The 6,405-nt window shown below is 34.6% G+C and overlaps 1 pseudogene; it reads left to right on the forward strand.

Moving 5' to 3' along the window:
- The first annotated feature begins 1,541 nt into the window (after nucleotides 1-1,541).
- LOC118899564 lies at nucleotides 1,542-4,324 on the forward strand (annotated as a pseudogene).
- Nucleotides 4,325-6,405: the final 2,081 nt, after the last annotated feature.

Genomic DNA, 6,405 nt, shown 5'->3' on the forward strand with positions numbered 1-6,405 from the left:
TGGAGTGGTTTGTTTTATAGCAATAGCTAAATAATACAGAAGGCTATTGACTTTGTATATTAATTTTACATCTTGTTATCTTATTGAATTATTGTACTGTTTAAATTATTTTTAACATTGATTCTCCAGGATTTTCTAAGTATACTATTATGTCATTTGCAAATAATCTTACTTCTCTTTCAGTTCCATGCTTTTATGTGTTACCTTAATTCCAAGGGCTAATATCTCCTATATAGTGTCAAACAGTTGGAGAAGTAGTAGGCACCTCTGCCTAATTCCTGAGTTTAGTGGGGATGCCTCTATAACTTTTCCAGTAGAGAAGTCTATGGCTTTAGGATTGAGGTATTCCTATTTCACTGAATTAAGAAAGTATCCATATATTTTTTTTATTATTGAGTGTTTGTGGGAAATGGATGTTAAGTGTTTTGGAGAACTTTTCAATATTTATATATAGTATTGAATTCTGTAAGGCAGAGTTTTTCCTGCCAAGTAACCTCACAAATTGGTACTCCAGCTTTTTCTCCTCTTTAAGAGGCATGAACATTCAAATGTGATATTTCTAAACATCCATGAAGGCTGTACAAGAATGTTTTGATACACTGAAAGTAAAATTGTGCAATTACTTGATATGGCATTTTTCAAAAGTTTTTGTTAGACTTGTAGCACACCTCTTCCAGTGTTTTCCAACTTGAAAATTACTGCCTGATGGGTACTCTAAGTATATTCTCTAAGTGAATCCTAAATGTGAGAAGAGAAGAAGGAAAAGAGAGGTGTACTTATTGTCAGAATACAGAGATGGGCTGTGGGAGCAGAGAATGGAGAGAGCAGTGCAATTCTGACTTCTGCAAAGATCTGTAGGGAGAACCCTACAATACTGCAAGATCCTATCAACCTGAATGATACAAATAATTGATTTTCCTTTTTTGGAGGGGAGGAAGAGGGATTGGATTCAGTTGCGTGTGTTATAGTGTTAAGTTTTAAAAATATAAAATTGATAGTATAATGATATAACACTCTCACTGGAATACGGGTGATTGCCTGGCAAATGGAATGATTTTATTGCCTTTTCAGAAGCTAATACATAAGAAAAGGCAATCTTTCTCTTTCTCTCTTTCTTAAAACTCATATTATATAGCATATGATCATACATGCATATATTCTATTTATACTCTATATGTTCTCTATGTATGTGTGTGTGTTTATATAGATAAATATTTGTGTGTGTGTGTTCTGTAGGTATATATTATTCACACACAAAGAAAAAAAGGATAAAGGGTAAAAACCATTATTACTTGCTTTGAGGGTATTTATAATCTGTTAGGGGTAAGAGTCATTTTAATATCTTATAATGATATGAGACAGAATAAAATATAGGTTAAATAGAGTTACAAACATTGTACTACGGAAATACTAGTGAAAGGAGTGATTGCTTTTGATATATGAAGTGAGCAGAGAAACAAAGGAAACACAAACAGTTCAATTAAAATAGTTACCTCTGAGCTGAACCAGGAACAACAGGGTTTCAATGTATAATGGTAACGATGGTGGTGGTGGCTTGTGTATGTACGTGTACGTGTTGTTGAGGGGTGTGGCTGTGTTCCAGGCTGACAAACATAGAGGTACACAAATACATCACTTACTTGCATGCTGTCAACTTAGCTATCCTTTCAGCATCGAATAAAACCTTCTGTCAGACACTTCAAGGTCTTTGGCTGAAACCACAGCCACTGGTAGAAAGTGACGTGTTGTGGAACTTTTTCTTCCAGTCAAAATGACTAGTACCTGTGGTGCTGAGTTACTTTTCCTTCCACCTGGACATGTAGGAGCAGATGACTTTCAGAAGGAGTCTCTGCTAACCAGGCTGCAATGAGGAAAGTTATTAAGGGGATGGCCTACAGCATTTTTTCCTTTAAGAAACTCACCCAAAGCAAGGAACAAAATGCGGCAATCACTATTCAAGAGAGTGTCAAAATCATTCAGACATCAAAACAGGCTATTGGAGTTCACGGGTTCTTCAATATGAACAGCTACTATCTTCCCTTTAGCTTAATTAAAGGGTTGCATATCCTTACAATTAAAGATAATTGCAGAGTGTAAAAACTGCATTGTGATTATAGAAATACCAAATGAAGCTTGGTGACTACAAGACAAAGACCTCATCAACTGAACACCTTGGACGTGTGTAGCCTTTGAAACACAATTCCTCCACTCTACAGCTTTTTCTTTTTATAGAGCCCCCTTCTTTCTTTATTCCCAACAGAAATACATTGTTCAAAGTCTTGACTGATTGGAAACTAAGCTGTGGTTTTTCATTAAAATTTTTTTAAGTTCATAAGTATCGATGGTGCTTCTTTGAATCATTTAGAAGTTGAGTTTGTTCTAAAATCAGGGTTCACTGCATTATTGTTTTGTGGTTTCTTTGGAAACCCTGTCAAAAATATCTTGCTAAATCTCATCTTGTTAAATAATGCCAGTATCTTTCACTTAAAATTATCTACGTAGACAGAAGAAGCCAGCTTCAGATGCTATGAAATATGAAGCACAGGTATTTTTGCCTGATCAGGCACATAGCTTCAATTTAGGGGCACTGCAATAGAAAAAGCAAGGTGATTTTTTTTTTTTTTTTTTTTTTGCATACTGAATAGGCACTCTAGCTTGATAAACATCATGTTGGATTTTTCTCTCTGAGACTTTATATAAAGATTTGTAGAACTAACTTACTTGGATAAAAGAATGACAAGGAGGGTAAAAGAAATTGAAAAGAAGCCAGTTTAATTTCTCTTTAAATTGACAAAGAGGCCAATTTCTATCATAAGTTTATATGAGCTTCTCTAAAGAAAAGGTACATGTATTGCAATGCCACAAGCCACGAGCGTGTTCTCTTCCTTGAATGAAATATGACTATTCAATAAAACAACAAATTGGCAAGAGCTAAATCTTTAAACTGCTTCAGCTACATGTCATCATTTACTTACAAGACCTGATCAGCTTTATTTATCAAAGAAGCATCCAGCAGTGTCCCTCAAACTAAGCACATGAAGTCAACAAAGCGACAGGGCTCGAAGAGTGGTGAATGAATAACTGTAAATAAAAATCTCCAAGGAGAGTTCATTTGGAAAAAAAAAATCAATTGGTAAATAAACAAACATCTGGGCAATCTTCTAAAAAATTGTCAATTCCCAAAAATGAATAAGGTCATCTTTCTGTCCTATCCAATGTGTTGGTCAGTGGTAACACTTCAAACTATCTAAGTGAGTTCGTGGAAATACATATAAATTAGACACTGATTTGGGCTTAATATATTCATTTTAAATAATATGCAAATTTGTGTAAACCTAGATTTTAAAATAAGATTTAAAGGCTGTAAACTCCTCAGTCTCACAACTTACATGTTAATGTGGTAATTCAATTCAACAAACATTTATTGAACTCCTAGCAAAGTACTGTGCTGGGTATTATGGGAGCATTACCATACCATTTAGGGAACATACATCTAGGAGGTGAGATAGGAAGAATAAAGTGTAATTTTGCCCCTGATATTATACCTATATTAGCAGTTAATGCAAAATGAGATAACATATGGAACAACTAACACTTGTAAGGTGTCTTTTTCTGTATATGATACCGTCCTTTAATGTGGACTTTCCTGTAACATCGCCATTGAACCTTTGGTGGATAAGAGTTGGAAATAATATCTTGCTTTCTTTCTTACTTTAAATGAGAAAATTTTCTCTACTCTGGATAAGCTATGCATTTATCCATTTTTGCATCAATTCTTCTTTATGTAAAATTCTATGTGTTTCATATTTTAGTTTGTGGTTTTAACAACTGAGTTGAACCACACCGCCGCCATCATAGGTCGCATTCATGCTCCAGGGAAGGGCCTGTCCCAGTTGGCTCTGCCCTACCGCCACAGCATCTCCATCTGGCTGAAGCTGACGTCTGATGACGTAAAGGAGCAGATCTACAAACTGGCCAAGAAGGGCCTGACGCCCTCACAAATCGGTGTGATCCTGAGAGACTCACATGGTGTTGCACAAGTACGTTTTGTGACAGGCAATAAAATCTTGAGAATTCTTAAGTCCAAAGGACTTGCTCCTGATCTTCCTGAGGAGCTCTATCATTTAATGAAGAAACCTGTTGCTGTTCGAAAGCATCTTGAGAGAAACAGAAAGGATAAAGATGCTAAATTCCATCTGATTCTGCTTTAGAGCCTTATTCACCGGTTGGCTCGATATTACAACACCAAACGAGTCCTCCCCCCCACTGGAAATACAAGTCATCCACAGCCTCTGCCCTGGTTGCATAAATTTGTCTGTTTACTCAAGCAATAAAATCATTGTTTAACTAGAAAAAAAAAATTGAGTTGATGAATTGTACACTGCTTTCATTGAATTTGCCTTAGTAAACACTGATTTCAACTGACAATATTTGGAGTCAACATACAATTCACTTTCATAGAATTATCATATAAAATACATTGAAAAGAATGAAAAATGGTGAAAAGGATAAGGCTATTAAAAAACAAAAAGTAGACAAAAACACAGTAACCATTCACTGAACACAATGGGAATTTTCTGATGACTTAATCCATCCCCTTAAGGCGGTGTATCCACAGAAATTTCAAACACAGCACAATGCTTTTTCCTATTAATGAAGTGTATAGACCAGCCGCATGTATCCTATTTCAATGAGTTACTATTTTTACTTTGTCAGTTGTATTATGCAAGTATAGCAGAGTGATAGGAAACCTGGGAATTCACACCTTTTGACCTTCTGTCTTTGTGAAGCATTTATTTACAGTCCTTTTATATATGGTAGTTTCTTTAATTCTCAGATCCATCTTGCATAGCAAATATAATTATTATACTAATTGTCCAAAGGAGACAACGGAAACTCAAAAAGGTTAATGATTTGGCCTAATTCACAAAGGTACTGAAGGGCAGTGCTTGAATGACAAGCCACATTTTTAGGATCTCAGAAAACAACCTCTTTCCACTCTACCTGTCTGCCTTGATTAAGATCAGGAGATATAATAGACAACTGTGAATCTCTCATTTTAAGTAACCAAGGGGAATTTTCTTCATTTTCTTATTTCCTTCCTTTTATAATTGTACTTTAAAATTCAGGAATAAGGTTATCTTTTAGTCATACAATATTAAGAATCAAAATAAGACCTTTAAAAAAATTATTGTATGCATTCTGATAGGAATATAGATGTGATTCTATGGGGGCTAAGATTCTCACACATAAGTTTAGGACGTATCCATCATTGATCAATAAGAATTTATTGTGTTCTTTTCGTATGATCTAGACTGCTCTGGGTGCCACAGGAGAGAGAAAAATAACATTCAATTCAGAAAATATATATTGAGCATCTATTTTATTCTATGCATTACCCAAGAGAAAGAGCAGAGGTTTAGGAAGCAAGAAGAATTTCACCAGAAGAATATATAGATGAAAAAGACCTAAAACTATTATTTGAAATTTTTAAATCTGATCATGGAAACACAACTGACACACATGAAGCAATTCAAGGAATTGAATTTGATGCGAGTTCTAAAAATCATGACAATCCTAGGGTTTAATAAGCTATGTTCATTAAAATTCAGAAAGAATATTAGTAACACAACTATTTAAGACATTTAATCAACCTTAATTTGAAGGTAGAAAACTGGTTGATATTCATATTCATGAATTTATAAGTGTGGTTTTTAAGAGTATCATAAAATCTGTACATCAAGTCCATTAGATGAATTTAGGTAATTGCAGTAGACAAAATCCAATTAAGTCACTTCTTAGAGGAAAAGTAAATAAAATATATTATCTCCAATATTTTCCAACTATATCATATGGTTTATTTCATAGAGTTCAAGAGAATAAAACGTATGCCTATCTAATCATGGACCTACAAACCCATCACGGCACATACTTTGTGATGTTTCCCAGGAAGTGGTGATGAATTTACTCCAATGACATTTGTTCAGCCTGCTCACACCAACTACAATATTTGCATCTCGCTTGGCTGGGGTATTAAGGTGGGAAAAGGAGCAGCAGGAAGGCAAAACTATGGTCATGAAACAAAATAAAAATGACTGTCAAAAGAGGAACAAAGCTTATGGACTAATTAAGCTGGCATTCTTTTTCTCTCTGCTAAGTAACCACATTAACATTGTAGTAGCACATATTCTTCATTTTAATCTGTATTTAAATAAAGATGATTTTTCTTTGCAGAGTCATAATCAGCATCAACTTTTTTTGAGATATCACAGCTTCTCTCCATTAAGTATTAAACAGTAAAAAGAAACTTAAAATTAATGAACTATCCTGAGTATATTCAAAGGCATACACTGCGTGGGTGGCAAATCTGAGAATGTTGGTATAGCAAGACTAGTATCGTATACT

This window comes from Balaenoptera musculus, chromosome 8 (genome assembly GCF_009873245.2).
Source record: "Balaenoptera musculus isolate JJ_BM4_2016_0621 chromosome 8, mBalMus1.pri.v3, whole genome shotgun sequence".
NCBI classification, from domain to species: Eukaryota; Metazoa; Chordata; class Mammalia; order Artiodactyla; family Balaenopteridae; genus Balaenoptera; species Balaenoptera musculus.